Genomic DNA, 19158 nt, shown 5'->3' with positions numbered 1-19158 from the left:
GGCTGCAGCTCTGCCCTAATGCGACTTATAGTCCAGTGCGACTTATATATGTTTTTTTCCGCGTCATGACGCATTTTTTGACTGATGCGACTTATACTCCGGAGCGACTTATAGTCCGGAAAATACGGTATATTAGTTTATGTAAGTTAAAATGAAAGTGCTCTATTATTAGCTTTTTCTTTCAAGTAAAAAAAATTAATAAAGAACAATTTTTTTTTACATACAGTACTATTAAGTAAAACATTTAAAGCTAAAAAAATAAAAATTGAAAAAATAACACATTTCACCATGAAATCATGTAGTGAATTGTTCTGTTTGTTTAACAATAACCATATTATATCCAGAGCTGTGAAAAATTCAAATACATGAAGACACAACACTGCCAGAAATTGTTTTCCTCAACTTCAAAGGCCTCTTTAAATGATTAAAACTAGATGCTTATCTTAACCTTAATGTAACTTTTATCATGTAAACTACCCATATACAGCATGTTATATGTGTTTGGAACAGAGGGGAACATGGTTGCATTTGCAAGAGATATGCTGCCTAATGTGCCTATCATAAATCAAAGCACGAGAATGAGATGGGTCGAGCAGAACACCGGAAAATCTGAAAGAATGGACAATATTTGTCTGTATTTGCAATACACAAGTCGCGGTTCAGCTGCGTGCGACCGATGCTGCCTGAGCACAACGGCCACGCGGCTCACGCTCTCCATACACAAAGCTTCTGCGCTGCCTGCGTGTGCAGTGTGAAACCGCCGTAAGCGTCGAATTTCTTTACTTTTTCACTGACGAAAGCAGAGCCGTAGAGACCAACTTCGCCATACTTTCATTGAAAGTAACGGGAGCTGAAATGACGAGAGGGGTTGTGTAGCGAACATTTGCTTCCCCCGGTCTGCATTTTCCTCAGAATATGTAAAATTCCAGGAAAATCCGCATTAAGACTAGATTCCGCGTTAATATGCCAATTCTGCGATTCCGTAATCGCGGAAATTATAGGGCCCTTAATATAATAACCAAAAAAAATTTCCATAGACTAACATTGACCATATCTTGGGACAGGAATATCAAAGAAACTGGGGGTGCGTTAATTGTAGAACAAGCAAGTATCTAGAACATTCCAGAAACAACCAAGTAACACCTTAGCAACCGTACAACAATGCACTAAAACACAGAACAAATTAAATATTTCTTAAGCCGGGTGCACACTGTGCGATTTTGGCCACGATTTGGCCGTCTGGGACAAATTTAGCAAATCCTAAAAGATTCCTCAGATCCTAGGCTAAAATCTGACGTCTTTGGTCGTTAGTTTGACATGTTCACCGGCCGCCGATTAATGAATCAAATTTGACCTCAGACGAAATTCTGGCAGTGTCAGAAGATTTGGCACAGAATCCTGCAGTGTGACTTCTCCTACGACGACCGTCAAATATCTCCGTTTTTCAAGACAAACTATGACCAAAACGAGTGCTAGAGATTTCTTTGTAGCCAGCATTTCAGTCCCGCGTGTAATGCAGCTCACTGTCACTGAACGCGTCATTCATTGATGATATGAACTCCGGGTGAGTTTTCTTGCGCGCGTCCGTTTTTAGCGCGCCTTCACTATCGTGCAGTCTGACATTAATGTCAACTGAGATCTTACAGTGTGACATGGCGATCATGTTCGTACAGTCTGACAAGGGACATTCGCAAAGGATTTTGAAAAATCGCACAGTGTGCAGGACCCATTAGTTAGTTCTTTGGGGATTAAACGTTCTGAATTCTTCAGCTCAATCTACTGGTTCTTGGTGAATTATTGTAAAAAAAAACCTTGCCTGATTTTAATAATGCATTAGTAAATGTTGAAATTAACATTAAAGGGTTACTTCACAGATTAGCATATGGCTTTGTATCAGTAGTATCAGTACATACGAATGACTGTGCTCCCCTGTTATATCCCCCTGAGACAAGAGATTTATGCATTTAATTTCCGGAAAAATTCCTCTGATGACGCAAATTGACGATATTTGCGTCATCGGAGGAATTTTTGGCCAGAGGCTAAAGACTACAGCCAGCAGAGGAAGCCATTTACGCATGTTTTCAACTCGCACATGGGGGATGGGAGATCACACTCACAGCACTCGCACACCAAGTTAACAAAGACCCCTTTAACAAAGATAAATAAATGCTTTATAAGTGCAGTTATTTGTGTTGTTAGTTCATGTTAACTAATGTAGTTAACAGACATTTTCTCCAAACCAATTATAACAGGCCGTTCACACTGAACACATTTTTGCATTTGACTGCCCTCCTTTTCCGTAGTTTTTCCCTGTAAACATGCTGGGGTGTTTACAGTTTTGCTTACATCTTGCATCTCTTTTGCAAGTTTTTGTGCATGACAACCTTTTCTAAAAACACATTGCTCAAGTAAAAAAAAAGGTTAACTTAAAAAAAATAAAAACATGTCTTGTTACCTTGCTTTTTTTTTTTTCCATTCCACTGCCCTGCATCTTTAGTTAAAAAAAAAAAATTAATCCTAAGAACATTATGGGCCCTATCATACACTTAGCAATACGAAGCCAGGCGCGACGCAAAACGTCTTTTTTGCTAGTTTTGTTTAAATAGCAAAATCTGTTAATCTGTTCGCCTATAATCTGTTTGCCTATGGACGTGCTGGTCTGATGTCATATTTGGTACCATTTGAAAGCTTAGAGTCTCTGCTTTCTGGAGATATGCATCACTTTGGCATTTCTTTTGGACAAAGTAATGTATTTACACTAAATTACTCTGTTGCCATTTCCGTCTGGATTTGGCGTACCCAAATTGAAAAGCTTCCCATACACACATACAGTGGTCTAGGTTCAAAATGTTGGTGTCATTTTACAGGAAACCCTTTAAAGTTACATAAAACACTGCTACAAGTGTTAAACATGTAAGTATATGTTGTCTAAGCTGTCATAACACCCCAAAAAACTAGGCGCTTTTAGATTTTTTTATATAAATTCATTCTTAAAAGTGTGTAACTTAGGCCCTTTGTGCTCTAGCACCCTGCAGACACTTTGGGCTGCTTTCAGAATATATAATTAATTTAATGACACTGGGATATTGCATTTATAAACGGTGGAAACGGGGGGAAGGGGGGGGGGTCATCCCTTCAGACCCATTTGAGTAAATCTGGCATACAACATGACACAGGCAAACTTCTTTTTTCCACTATTTTCTAGAATTTAGTGGAAATAGCCCAAACTGTCTACAGGAACCTGGGCCACACAGGGCCTGAGTTACACACTTTCAAAAATTAATTTATTTAAAAAAAATCAAAAAGCGCCTACTTTTTGGGGGGGTTATTATAGCTTAGACAACATATACTTACATGTTTATGACCTTTAGCAGTGTTTTGTGTAACTTCAAAGGGTTTTCTGTAAAATTACACCAACATTTTGAACCTAGACCACTGTATGTGTGTATGGGAAGCTTTTCAATTTGGGTAGGCAAAATCCAGGCGGCAATCCCAAAAAATGGCCAAATAAAACCAAATAAAAAGCAAAACCAAATAAAAGAGGTTAACCAATCTTGGCAATACACAGTTTAAATGTATTTAAACTGACTCATCATATTCATCCATGTATTGTAAATAGCAAATCTGCCATGGTGCAAGCACAACTGGCTTTTAAAGGGAATGGGAGATGAGACTCTAGTTTATTGCATGTTACACCCAAAAGACACCCATGGCTCATTAAAAACTCACCCATGGCACCTGTGCTGTGCACATCAGACAATGTTAACATAGGGCCCTATAAGTTGATTTACCTTAGATCTAAATTTTGGTTCTATGACCATCTCAAAAACACTGATTCAACCAGTGGTATAAGTTTTAGTTTGAGTTAAGCATGAATTTAAGGTGAGACTATAGGCCTCATAATAAGATTGGCTGGGTATAGAAAAGGTATATACAGAATTATAAAACTCTTATTGGTTAAAATAAGAAGCCTTAGTTTTAAGAGAGTAAAGTTATCAACAGAAATTAAAACTTGAGCATTTCCAGATGAAAAGAGAACTCCTAACAGTTCATTTCTTTAGAAGTATATGAGCTAGACATAAAAATAAAGACAAAAGAAAACAAATATGCAAACAAACACTTAATGCAGTGGCACAAAGCCAGCCACACAAGAATTCTCTCTCCCTTTCCCTCTCCCTCCGTCTCTCTCTCTCTCTCTCTCTCTCTCTCTCTCTCTCTCTCTCTCTCTCTCCGTCTCTCTCTCTCTCTCTCTCTCTCTCTCTCTCTCTCTCTCTCGCTTTCATTTCTCTCTCTCTCTCTCTCTCTCTCTCTCTCTCTCTCTCTCTCTCTCTCTCTCTCTCTCTCTCTCTCTCTCTCTCTCTCTCCCCCTCTCTCCCCCTCTCTCTCCCTCTCTCTCTCTCTCTCACTTTTCTAAAAATCAATGAATTGACTGTATTGGGAAAAGTTTGTACCTCTGGGAAGGAATGTTACAAGACGTGTGTGAAAATTTTTAACAAAGCAGTTTTAGATGAAAGAATTGACACACCATGGCGTGAAGTTCTTGGTTTAGAGGCTGATGAAAGACCTGAATGGAGAGTATTGTATAAGTCACCATTATCTAAGAGAATTAGAGATTTGCAGTGGAGATTGTTGTACGGGGCTGTTGCTGTTAATGCTTTTATTTCTGTTATTAACCCTGAAGTTGATCAGAACTGTCCTTTCTGCTTGCAACGAGAAACGGTTTTTCATGCTTTTATGCAGTGTTTTAGACTGGATTCTTTGTTTTTAGTTTTAAAAACGTTTTTTAAAGGTTTTAATGAAGATTTTTCTTTGAAAACTTTTATTTGTGGTTTTAAATACTCCCAGAGCTGTAAGTATAAATGTCAAATGTTTAATTTTATTTTAGGACATGCAAAAATGGCAATTTATATGACACGAAAAGAGAAGATTGATCAAGGCGCTTGTAATAGTTTAGTAACAGTTTTTAAAAATTCTGTGAAATCAAGAATATTAATAGATTTTAACTATTATAAAGCAATGGATGATCTTACAAAGTTTACATTAATTTGGTGTTTTAAAGGGAGTTTATGTGAAATTGTTAATGGAGACTTAATTTTCTTAATTTAATGTAAGTTGTTGGTGAACATTGTGTTTCGGTGTATCGTATAATAAAGGTGTTCTAAAAATAAAAAAAAAATCTCTCTCTCTCTCTCTCTCTCTCTCTCTCTCTCTCTCTCTCTCTCTCTCTCTCTCTCCCTCTCTCTCTCTCTCTCTCTCTCTCTCTCTCTCTCTCTCTCTCGCTTTCATTTTTGAGGATGCCGGTCTTCCTGAAACTCCCCCAGCAGCTGTTGACTGACAGGTTGTAGGTGTGATTGAGATCATTTGTACTTGTTGTTTCTCTGAATGACAGAGGAGCTGGCCGACGTGACAGCATAGCACTTAACTCCTGTCTGTTGGCAGTTGCAGGAAGCGCACATACCCAAACACACACACCCAAGACATGAAATTCACCTGAGGCATACCGTGAAATATTTTCAGGCCTTATGCATGGTTGTCTTGGGCAATATGCAAATGTAAAAATGTATGACTGCATGACAGATCTGCATTTGTGTGTCAGTGCCTGCTAGCAAAGATTGAGTTTTAGTGACATAAAATGGTCCTTAAAGGTCCCATTCTTTGCGATTCCATCTTTCAAACTTTAGTTAGTGTGTAAAGTTGCTGTTAGAGCATAAATAATACCTGTAAAATTATAAAGCTCAAAGTTCAATGCCAAGCGAGATATTTGATTTAACAGAAGTTCCCTTTCAAAGCCTACAGCGAACGGCCGGTTTGGACTACACCTCTGCACTTCCTGCTTTAATGACGCAACAAAAACCGTCTGTTGACGAACCCTCCGCCCACAAGAACATGCAAATTCGGGGGCGTTGTCCTTTTGCTCTCGCAGGTCGAGAATAGGAAGCGTTGTTTTGTAGAGTGTGTTTGTCGTCATGCCATTGAAACGCTGTTATTTTCATCCCGAAGTCAAATCACCTTTTTTTGGCCTTCCCACGGACGATGTACGAGATCAATGGCTACGGTTTATGTTTAACTCGGTTCCGGAAAATTATAATCCCAATTTAAAACTATGTGCAGCACATTTTGCTGAGGACTACTTCCTCAGTCTCAATCAGTTTAATGCCGGATTCGCAGAAAGATTATTCTTAAAATATGACGCAGTTCCCTCTTTGTCTGGAGAAGGCGTTGTTTATGGACCACAACCGGTAAGTGTATTTTATTATTTAAGTTGGTCCGTTTAACAGTTTATGTAACTCATGACACAAAGTGCAACGCTGTTTAGCTTTGTTGACTAACGTTAGATGGTAATTGAAACTAATCCGAAAAACTTAGCATATAAAAGTGAAGTAATTCATTCAGACACCATCGATTGTTGGTGTTTGTAATGATCAGTTTAAACTACTGAATAGACAGCTTACCATTCTGAAACATCCAGCAAAAGTCTTTCCTGAGCAGGTTGTAATCGATCCTCTTCGATATTCTCCGGGTCTGATTCCGGCTCAAATTGATAAGGCAATATAGACATTTTTGCGATAACATTGAGCGCGCGTATCTACCCGTTATGATAAGAGGCGGGACCTTTCCGGGCAACGTGCGCTAACCTGCTGTCCAATCACAACGCGGGAAGCGCTGGCCTAATCAGAACTCGTTACTCGTTATTTATGATGTTTATAACAAACTTTAGAAAAAGTTAAAGTGGGTTACAATGAAATTTGTGATTGTTGGCTAAAAACATTCAACAAGGCGTTCCATAGTAAACACACACTGTTTATCCACCAAGAAGCATGATAAATTATAATATAAAGGGAGCGCTCTTTGTGCGCTGTCCAGGCAATATAATTATTTTTATTATTAGGTCTATAATATATTCAGAATTTGAATAAATCTTGTGTTCCATTCTTAAAAAAACAGCCACATACACACTTGACACTTCAATACACTGACCCATCCGCATATATATGCAGGATTTACTCAAAAAATGACAGTCTTCATGTCGAAATCAGGCTCACAAAAATGTCAGGAAAATCCGATTCCTGGCTGCATGTCATTATCCATGGATCTCTGAATCTTTGCTAAGTTGTAAGGAACACAATATTGAGCCCAATCTTTAGTTTAAACTGATAGTTGTTGGCTCTACTCGAGTTTTCCTCTATTACCTCCAGTCACGCAGAAGCTCTTCTGCCACTCAGCCGCAGTTGAGGGGGCGTGTTTTGGCGGGAAAGTGACATCGATGCATACCCTCTACATGGATCAATGACTTTGATGACATCACACTGCACTTCAGCTTCTCATCATATTTTCTGTCCAAACAAACGCTCACTAAAATCTATAGCAGTGGTGTCCAAAGTCGTTCCTGGAGGGCCAGGGCTGCAGGAAGTTTAGCTCCAACTTGCCTCAACACACCTGTCTGGAAGCTTCTAGTATGCCTAATAAGACCTTGATTAACTGGTACAGGTGTGACGACCCAGCGTGTGTTCTGTCCAATAATTACCCAGCGCTGGGTTGCCAAATAACCCAACCAGAAATGGTTGTTTTTGGCCAATTATGATTAGACCTGATTATGATTCAAATTTTTATGGTTAGATAAAAAACTATCACAATATGCTAGTTTTTTTATAAGACAAAGAATCCCATGAGAGCCATTTATGATGCTGTGTGGCTGCATTGTATTGGATAAAGTTCCTCGGTGGTTGAGGTTTGCACTTCCCAAATTATGCTGTTACCTTATATGACTTTTTTTGAGGGCGTGGCACGATTGTCCCATTCCAGCAAAAACAACTGCACTGGAATAAAGCCAAGAGCAACAGGTAGTGTTACTACTTATGGTGGAAAATTGGCATCAAGAGCCTAATTTTACTACTGCACGTCGACTCATTGATATAGTGACGGTAGACGCATTATGATGAAACGCAGCTCGTCTTTTGAAGTGCTGCGGTCTGTGAAAATGCACTGTGGAAACCAGCAACATGAAAAAATAAACCAACTGCAAATCATTCAAGGGCGATATCTGGGACAATTGGTCTGTGTTTAAGAAGAGAGGAGCGTACAAGGACATGTGTGCCAGTCGGCCTTGTTCTTTTTGGGACGATTCCACATGGATGTAATGTAAAACCTATGGGACAGGCCGAAACACCAGGGCTGCCCCGAACTATAGAAACATCCCACCGCACATGTTGTCAAAGCATGAGGAATTTGTTACAAATGTTGGTCAGCTGCAGCTCGTTGTTTTTTCCAGAACAATGTGGAAAGTGAAAGGGAGAAAAAGAGAAGAGAAAATAGAACAGAGGAATCATCAGTTATCTGCAGCACTCTTTGATCGCCTTTATAATTTCAGACAACCTCAGCTCCAGCTCGCAAGTTCCCACAGCAAACTCAACCATCCTTACCTACATTTATCAAATATGTGGTTTTGGCATCTAGACAAAAATATGAAAGTAATCTATAGAATAGGAAACCTGAAAGCAAATCATCATATTAGTTCTTAAATGGTATTAATATTGGATGCTGATAGTCTAATAGTTAATTGCTTCCGCTATGAATGTATTATAAGTTTCTTATGCAAAATTACTATTTTCCTGTCATTGAAGGAACTTTCCATGTTTTCACTGTTATATGATAGAGGGCACTTTTATGCACCTTCTGGAAGATACTGAATGTAAAATTACGCAACCATTAAACAGTATATAAATCAAAACTACTTCATGTTACTGAATGAAATGTCGACCCAGGACGAGCTATAGGACTGTGAAGTTTTGGGGGGTGCTGATGGACTCGATCTACTCCAGCTATGTTTTGATCATCGTTCTGAATCCGACCCAGATGTACTTTAGACTTTGAGCTTTTTGCTCAAAAATATGCTTTTTTTAATGAAACTTTCCCACATTCAAATGTTGATAGAGAATGCATGAAGCTAGAATAAAATGTTTTTTGTTTTGTTTTTTTTAAGTTGAAGGTTTGTTCTTTAATTTGATATGTTGGATATTCAGATATCCACGGAAAAATATTTTGTTATATTATGATATTATATTAAAAATGCTGGCAGGAAAAGAGTTAATGAATATTGCTTCAGTTAATTTACAGATACTGAATCAAATCATAAACTTGATACTTGCGAAACTCACTGCCAGCGTGTTGTGGGTGGTTACCAAGGTGTTGTCATCTGGTTAAGTTTTTTGAGCATTTTTTAGCCAGTTGCTATGTTGATAACATGGTGTTCTGCTTACTGGCCCAAGTCAAAACAGTACACCCCAAAGTCTAGATATGGGACCAGACATTTTTTTAACACTGGCAGCTTCAGTTACATCAACGGAGGTAAGTGAAGGCAGTCTATAATGCTGAATAACACAAGGATGTTTAGGTGGAGAGTTCACAAGTATATGATTGACTGTTGGTCAGTAGAGTGGATCATTATCAGTTTTTGAAATTGCCTCACCATTTGAATGATATCAGTTACTTCTCGCTGATTAAGGTTTCACTTCACTAATTCCAGCAGCAGAAAGAGATGAAGCCTGACAAAGCCTCCTGGGCAGAGCGGCTTCCACCATCCATCAGCTGTGTCAGCTCTCCCACAGCGGCAGAGCAGAGGCTAAGAGGATGGAATAAATCACACTTTTACCCACAAGCACTGCCACTCAGAGGGACAGTGATTTATTCCTTAACTGTACCAGAGGAATGAGAAACAACTTTTGTAATTTTACAAAATGTCAATTTAATCTTTAAATTTTATATGAATTATAAATTAATAAAAATAAATCTTCAACTTATAAAATACAACTTATAACATTATGCATAAATTGAAATAAACATTGTAAAATGTTGAAAACAAATCACAAACTGTGGAATGGTCAGTTTTTAATTATCAGGATTAATACATTTATAAATGTATTGTCTATTGACGATCTGAGGACATATATAATAATTATTATTGAAAAAAAGAGATATGTCATTCACATTTAGGAATATTCAAAATATTTAAAATGTTAAAAACATGATTCACATATTTAAAACAAAGACATTTAAATGATAAAGCAATAGTATTTTCTTTGAAAATTTTAACTGAATCAAATGTAATACTTTGAAAAAGGCAGTAATTAATTATATTTAAATGAATATAGTTTAAGCCATTTGTAGCAACTCAATGTAAGAACTGCACATAATGTATTACATTATTATTGCAATGAAATGTTCATAATGTAATAGTTTTCTCAAAGCGTAATAAAATCTTGATTTCATAATTCATTAAAACATTTTACATTTTGAGAAATGCATTATATTATAAAATCACCAATGTCATATTGTCATAATCCGCTTTTAAAACCAAAAGTAAGTATTCCCTTATAATAATTTTTTTTAAAAATCTTAATCCAGTCTTAAACTACCTGTGAAATTCAACATTTAAATATTCATGCAATTATTATTTTTGAGACTGGATTTAGATAAAAAAAAATGTACTGATTAAGCTGATTGTGACAATATGTTTTTGGTGAGTTTATAATACATGTATCACTGTAAAAATTATTATTACATTATGAGCTCAAGAATTTTTAGAACATTTTAACGAACATTTTATTACAATAATAATGTGCTATTATTACACTATGAGTTGCTAAAACCATTTATTTCAATTCTTATAATATTCTATAATACAGTCTATTAATTTATCATTCAATCTATTAATTAAAGGGGCATTAGTAAATTTAAGAATATAAAATTCTTATTCTATTATAAATTTTAATAACTTCAAGGGGCATTAATCAATGCAAAACTCGTGTAAAGGAAATGCTACGCATGAGAAAAATACTGTATGATGTGAACTTTGACATGAGACAAAATAATGGCAACAAATCAAATATAAACCTCAATGTGTATTGTCAAATAATAATATGTATGGGAAATGTGCAAAAATAAAGTGTGCATGATTAAAATGTAAATGAACTAAGCCAGGGTTCAGCATGTCAACCCAAACTGACACATATCAGTCAATCCCTCTGACTTTACATTACTGTATGTGGGAGCGACAGTGCATTACATATCAAATGTTCTGCAATCATGGACTGCACTAAAGAAAAAGAAAAACTCTGCTGACTTCACTCCGAACTAACTCGTAGATTATATTCACCCGACTGCACCCTGGAGAGCCAGTCTCCTTGCGGAAGAGCCGCAATGTGTAATGTATTTTAATTGGCAAGCAAGGGAAATTCTGATGGGGCTTCTTGTACTTCAGCTATTGGATGACCTACATACTGTTCAACAGTTACACACATGCTTCGGCAGTGATAAGGATCGGCTTACTTTTCCAAAAGGTGTCACAAAAACAAGGATGAGCTCTTTCCTGTCAGAGAACAGGCACTATAAGCAGACAACTTGCATCAGCCAAAAATATCCACTGAATTGTCACGGTCTTCTGCTGTGTGTGATTATGTACTTGTGTGAGTGCTGTAATATGATAAGCCTTGCACTGTTGTTAGTTGCACTCAAATCATACTTGTTCACATTACTTAAGAAACTCATGTCACTAAATTAACTTAAATATACCGAATTTTTTCTACTAAAAATGAGTATTGTCAGCTTTACTTATGATAAGTGTTTGTTCGGTCAACTTAACATTGCTGAGTGAAACGAACAAACTGCCCGGTGGATCTGTAGTTCCCAGCATGCTTTGCAAGGGACTGCATTAGAAGAGTAAAAAGTTGTTCCAAGGTTGTTCCATGTCAGATTGGGGGGGGGGGAGAGAGAGAGAGAGAGAGAGAGAGAGAGAGAGAGAGAGAGAGAGAGAGAGAGAGAGAGAGAGAGAGAGAGAGAGAGAGAGAGAGAGAGAGAGAGAGAGAGAGAGAGAGAGAGAGGGGGTATTAACATTTTAAAATTTCACATTTAAAGAAATCTAGTATTTGACCACGTCTAACATGCATTCAAATGTAAAACCTACAAATAAGTAAGCAGTTATGATCTGCAATACTTTAAGCAACTTGACTATTATTTAATAAAGAGCCATACAGGCACTTTGCGGGTAATGGCTTTACAAATGAAAATTATAATTTTTCCAGCCACAAAATGACTCTAATTGGCCTCTTTGCATTGGAATTCTCCATTTTAATCTTAATTACTACACTAATTGTAATAAAAATAATATAAATATTAGAAGAAAAATATTTTAAGTGTTCATTAATGGACCATAATTATTGCACAAATAGTATTAAACAGCAAAAGATCTCCTCAAATTATTCAATAAATATTACTAAACTAAAATATAGTTTATTTAATAACATTTATTTAATTGAAAAATATTGTGTACGATAAGGTGTACGGTCACATTTGACTATGATAGTAAGGAATATCTTAGGGCTAAATACAAGAGCATTACAATACAATGTTGCATCTCCATCACTCTCCATTTTAAAATGACACTGTAAATGCGGTTGATGTAATAATCAATGCACACTATGCTGTACTGTTTACCAAAAATCACTGCAAATACCTGTATAGTGAAGCTGTTGTCTATTCAATTTTTCCCAACGTTTTTTCAGTCATGGCACCTACATTTTGTGGCACCTCCTCATATACATTATACGCTAGGGATGTAACTTTACAAATTGCTCCCGGTTCACTTTGTATCACGGTTTTAGGTTCACAGTTTTGTTTTTGTTTTTTTAATGGGACTAAAAACATAGTTTAGAAAGTTTTTCAATGTTTCAATTGCTTTGTGTTTACATTTTTGTGTTGATTTTAACTTAATTCTTAATTACACTCTAATTATCCTCTAACTATTTTATTTTTATTTTTCCTCCATTTGTAGCACTTTGAGATTTTCTTTAAAATGCAAAGTGCTTTATAAATAAAATGTATTATTATTATCATTATTATTATCATTATTATTATTATTATTATTATTATTATTATTATTAAGTGTTAAGTGTTTGTTCACATCCTTAGCAAGGATTAAAAAGTCCCGAAACATAAATAGTGTAGTCTGATTTCTGCTTGCAACATGTTTAGCACCGCCTTTATGCCGTGCTATAGTAGATCTACCCTCTAAAATAACCAGATTTCTGTCCAAACACACTCTGCCACTAATGTTTCCTGGCCCACAAATTAATGGCTATGTAAGTGTTTCACTGAGATGACTGCCTGAGGCTGAAATGAAACCTCACTTTGATATTGTGTCTCTGTTGACCAATGTTACTGTTGGGGCCTCCAGAGGAGGTGTGTAAGACCACCTCTGTGTTGTCAAAAAGAGCTTGGTTTTAACTTGCCCGCCTCCTGCGAATGCTTTCCCTGTGTACTGCGTGCCAGGATTCTAGATCATATGAACACTCTGAAGAATTAACCAGCACTCTATCCAGATCTTTATCACAAAGAAAATGACCTCCCAGCCCACAATCTTCCTATACACTGAAATAAAATCCTTACTAACAACAACAACAAAAATCTTGGCAGTATCTTGACTAATCTTGACCATTGTGAGACCAAATTCACACAGCACTAAAAAAAAAAAGTTTTGAGGGATAATATTACATGCATTTTCCTGCTAGAATCTGTGGCAGAACGGCAGCGTAAAGCTCTTTCCAGCTCAGCTAACGTGGTATTAACAGCTCATTTAGCCTCTGATGGGCTCCATGTGCAAAAGCGCTTCGCCGCAAGAGCGAGAGTCAGATCACATGGATTTTTCAAGCCTTTCCTCATCGCTCCACACAAACCAGAACAAACGCAGAGAGCCAGCAGGAAAACAAATAGCTTGTCCTGGTATGAGAGAGTGTTTGTGTGTATTGCTCTTTTTGGAATCAAATGAGTAAGCGGAGAGATGGAAGGCCCATGTCAGGCTGCTATGGGGTCTTTGCTGTATTTATTTGCTCTTATTGGGGCATTACATCTTCTCCACCAGGAAGTCACTGGTCTGCACTACGGGGGTGCTTTGAAACGGAGATGACTGGGGGGTGGAAAACTTCACCGCAAACTTGTGAGAGTTATGCAACAGTCTGCATCGTTCAATGAAAGCATTATTGGAAAATGTTTTTGGTTGTGGTTAGGGTGTGTGTATAAGATTATAAAATGCAAAATGATTAGAATGATTTCTAAAGAATCATATAACACTGAAGACTGAAGTAATTAAGTTTTAATATATATATATATATATATATATATATATATATATATATATATATATATATATATATATATATATATATATATATAAAATCATTATACTAATTTTAAATTGCAATATTACATGATATTACCATTTTACTGTTTTTACGAAATAATTGCAACCTTGGTGAGCATAAGAGAAAGAGACTTATATATGTATTATCATTTATAATTATTGTTTTATTAACAATTCATTATTTTAATTATCTTTTAACTGCTCTCATAAAATATATAATTTTGTGTGTGTGCGTGTGTGCGTGTGTGTGTGTGTGTGTGTCTATAATTGCACTTAAATTTGATGTCCACTCATAAATAAACTCATAAAAGTTTTTTTTCAAATGGTTATATTGTTTATTATTTTAATAATTTGTTACACAATGTCATATAATAAGATGTTACAGGCCATAACAATATAATATGTTCTGTAAAAAGTATCTTATATAGCTCAAAATTATTTCTTGTAGTCCAAATTAGTCATTGTAATTTTTATCCGTAATGTCAAATAAATTATTTTTCTTTTGGCAATATTTTATTTATTATTTATATATATATCATTTATTAATTTATAAAAGCCCTAAATAGAAATGTTCCTACATTCTACAACATTGAATTGTTTAAAAATAACTAATATTTTTTAAAAATATATCCATAAATTGTGCATTAATTCTGTTACCGTACCATATTTTACCCTTAAAATTAACTACCTAAGATACAGGAAATGATGTCACTTTCCCTCACTGATAAGATCTGAAGCACTGAAAGGTACATGTGATCTCTCTGAGAAAATATTTTAATCTAAAAAAGTTCTTACAGCAAGAGTTTTTGTAAAACATCAACATTTTTACCACAATTTTGGAAACTTTTTTTTTTTTAATAAGAAATCTCTTATCCTCATCAATGCTTCATTTATTTGAAAAATGTATTTGAAAAACAATAATATTGTGAAAAATTATTACAATTTAAAATAATATTTTCTATTTTAATATACTTTAAAATACAATTTAAAACAATTTCTGTGATGCGAAGCTGAATTTTCATCAGCCATTTCTCCAGTCTTCAGTGTCACATGATCCTTCAGAAATAATTATTACAGACATATTACAGATACAACTATAACATCATATCATGCAGATATAGTTTCATGTTTGACCCAACATCAACACAGTGTGGCAGTCAGTATGGGTCGCTGGCAGTCGGTTAAAAGATAACAGTGAAGACTGCAGGTTATATAGCCACCATACATTCTTAAAAAAAACTATATTAAAAATATGTAAATATTTTTAAAGAAAATCAGAAAAACAAAATTGAGCAAGAGGAATCGACTTAAAATGGGGAGGAGTTTTGTCAAGTGTCATGCACCTGAACTAATCTATACACAAACACACAGACATACACTGACGCGATCCCTCTCCTGCATGTAAAGAGAGATGTCAGCATGCCTTTCACATCAGAGAGACGTGTATAATGGCACTCTGTGGAAATCGGAATGACAGCAGAAAGAGTGGGAGAGTCGTTTATGGGAAGCCCCCCACTGTCCCTGCTTTCATCATGGAGTGCAGTTGTTGGTTTTTCTGTCTTGGCTCAGCATGATCTGGCAGAGAGGGAAGTTTGTGGAGAAGGGTAGAAGAGAGAGTTTCATTGCCTGAGGGAGCCACAGGTCTGCCAGCAGCAATCAGAAAGGCATACTTGCTCATGAGGGCCAGATATATCCAGATCTTTATTACGTTTTACGGCTTTAGCCTGTGCGCGGACTCTGACAGAATGACTGATTGCATCATCTTAAAAGAAACCCTCCAATCGCATGCTTTCTTCATCCATTTGTTCCAGGAAAACACATCTGCATCCACTAAATATCTCCAGAAATATTAGATGATCCACAGATACACAACATCAATTTAAAACAGGCATTTCTTCTTTACTTCAGTTTTACTCTTCAACAGAGTTTAGGGTCCTAATGTTTAAATGTTCTCCAAAACCTTTGAGCTTAAATTTTGCATCAAAACCTCTCCACAGTTGCTGGTTGGCTTGCCCGACTTTTGAATTGCTCTGTTTTGGACGGTTTTTCTCCATCATGAAATCCCCTTGGCACTGTACTTCACAGGGGCATGTCACTTCAGTTCTGGGGGGCACACTTAGTCCTGAGTCGTGTTACACGTCTTTGGCGGTCCCGATTGTTGTGGGTGTATTTTTGACGTGCGAAAGTCTAGTCCCTGAAAATAAGACGACCCCAATTTTTCAGATGTATTTCTGTCTTATATTCAGTAAAAAAATGGTAATAAGATTTTTTTTATCAGAAATGTCCTACTTCCTACGCAAGTCACACTTACAAGTTTGTCACGTTCAAGTGCTTTGTTGAAAAGAAACATTCACAACAAATTCAAAATGTATAAAAGATACAGTTGCCTTCAGATCCTGATTCAAATGTTAATAGTTGTTAACCATACATCCTACTGTATAGTTTTAATGTGCTATCTAAATAGTCAATTAAATTGCTGATGATTACGGTATTTCAGTCCAACATGCTGTGTATAAAACACACTAGGGGTCCCCGACTAAGGATTTACACATTCGAATCAGAATTGTCGAATCTTTCTATGGTCAAATTATAGACGAATCATCTGTGTGTGTGTGTGTGTGTGTGTGTGTGTGTGTGTGTGTGTGTGTGTGTGTGTGTGTGTGTGTGTGTGTGTGTGTGTGTGTGTGTGTGTGTGTGTGTGTGTGTGTGTGTGTGTGTGTGTGTGTGTGTGTGTGTGTGTGCGTGTGTGTGTGTGTGTGTGTGTGTGTGTGTGTGCGTGTGTGTGTGTGTGTGTGTGTGTGGGTTGGGAGGGGTATGACACTAGTCAGCACTCAGCAGGAGGGTAAAACTATTTTTATTTTCCTTTACACACTGTGCACACAGCAACAACTTTTAATAAAGTGACCAAAACTGCCTCCCAACTGATGAACTGACAATGGCTCTTATTTAGGTTTAAATAAAAGCTAATGTGGTGGAGGATAAACATTCGCAAAACGTTTTCTCATAACATTTTAAAGCTGCGATTGAAATACAGAGTATCACAGAAATATATAAAAAAACATTTAGATAAATAAACCTAAAAAGAACACCTGGCTAGAGAGGAAAAGAACACTTTGAGTGCGTTTATATGCACGTTCTTAAGCCGAAACGCCTAAAGGGGGTCGCATACCGGACGTGAAGCTCAGCGCCTCTCCACGTCTCCGGTATCTCACACCGGACGCGCACACTTTATATACGTGCAAGCTCAATTTTGAATCGACTTATGACAGAACAACTGCACGATGGGTATATGTTGTAGCACAGGGTGAAATCAGTATGTACAGAGAACGGTTTAAGGGAAATATATTATCAATTTAATATAAAACCTTGAAATGGAGCTCTGTGGCGCGGCAGGATTTTAAACAACTTCCTGAGTAGCCACGGACAGGCGCCGAATGCTGCCGCTGGTGTGTGTACACTCATTGAAAACAATGTGTTCGAATTTTAAAGGCGTGGCACTGCGCGTCTGGAGCGAAGCTCGGCGCCCTTAAAGGGGTCGCACACCGGACATGATCATAACACCCGCAAAGATTCGACTGTGAGATCGATGGTCGAATCCGGCTCCGCATATCGATGCATCGAATCATCGACTATTTGGCGTCACCACTAAAACACACAATATGTTTCAAATAGTTATTCATATATGTAAATATGCCTCTACTACTGTAGATGTAGCTGTTGAGGAAAAAGTATCAGATGAAGAAAATCAGTCACCGCAGCAATCGCTCTATCCTCCGTCCGATTTTTATAGCATGCCCAACAAAATGTACAATTTAGCCCATTTATACTGTTGGCTGGCCATTGGTATACAAACAGATCTTCGTTACTAATGTGTACTATATATGTGTCCTACTATGTGTACTAGTTCTATAGTGTCAGTAATGTGTCATGGTATGTATTTTACAGTTGTAACTGCCAAAACCAGATTTAGCCTCAAACAATGGGCAGTTATTCTTCCCAGCACTAATCTACACATGAAACTGTTAAATATCTTACAAAAATGACAGGAATTGCATACATCAATGATTGTCAATGCAGGCTGTCAATGTAGACACACATATACCATCAGCGTTTTCTTACAGATAAACTACCAAGATCAAACTTAATGCATAGGTGTGTTTAGTGTCTGCAAAAAAAAAAAAAAAAAAAAGACAAGCCTAATTTGTCAGTTAACATTAGGAAAAACATTAGGTTTCCATGTTGTGCAAAATTATGCTCATTCATCAGTGCATGAGCTATTATAGTATTATATTTAATGTGAGATTTCAGTCGTGCATTCTCAGGGTGTGTGGTGGGCGAGAGTGTGGGCTGACCGGACATTTAAAAGTGATCGTCACGCTACACAATGTGCGTGTATGTGTGTGTTTGTGTTTTTTCAGATGGCGTAGTCAGGCGAATTCAGACCCAACCGCAGACTTTGGCAGCATGCCCTATTTGAGCCTAGTAAATGCCAAAAGAAGATACCTGCAATTTGTCATCCATATAAAATAACAGCGCAGAGCGGTAGAGTCATTCTAGAAGGCGGCGTCTGTGTTACTCTGGGGATAATATTCAGCTTGGCATCCGTGCCCTTTCTGCTACTTTTTTTATGATTACAATCTTTTTTCCCCCGTCTTGCTTTATATTTTTACAACAGTTGGCAAGTCACTGTAACATGTTTGAGACTGAAGAATCTGTTCTGACTGCAGTGCTTTTGTATTCCGCTTCCAGAGGAGGAGCGAGGCCAGAGGGCAATGCATTAATTCTTTCTATGACAAGATTTTCGGAGAAATGCCAAGGTTAGGTTTCTTACATGATATGTAAGGCTTTTGCCCGTCCACAATTGGGTCAGACAAATTACATGCTAGCTGTTAGAGATTTCACCCTGTCATTTACCATCAAAAGCTACAAGCCAATCCGGCACGAGCATGAATTGAATCTCCCACTTT

The 19158-nt window shown here is 36.9% G+C and overlaps 1 long non-coding RNA gene across 2 annotated transcripts in view; it reads right to left on the bottom strand.

Moving 5' to 3' along the window:
* LOC137071430 (uncharacterized) overlaps window positions 1-19158 on the bottom strand; it is an 82644-nt gene that overhangs the window by 22384 nt on the left and 41102 nt on the right. The window contains exon 2 of one of the 2 annotated variants that reach the window (XR_010904432.1): window positions 9467-9619. The exons of the other annotated variant lie outside the window; for it this stretch is intronic. This is a non-coding gene — a long non-coding RNA (uncharacterized lncRNA). The remainder of the gene's footprint in view (window positions 1-9466; window positions 9620-19158) is intronic. 2 annotated transcript variants of the gene reach the window in all.

Source organism: Pseudorasbora parva, chromosome 3 (genome assembly GCF_024679245.1).
Source record: "Pseudorasbora parva isolate DD20220531a chromosome 3, ASM2467924v1, whole genome shotgun sequence".
NCBI classification, from domain to species: Eukaryota; Metazoa; Chordata; class Actinopteri; order Cypriniformes; family Gobionidae; genus Pseudorasbora; species Pseudorasbora parva.
The sequence above is the reverse complement of the archived record's forward strand: the minus strand, read 5'-3'. Positions and strand labels throughout refer to the sequence as shown.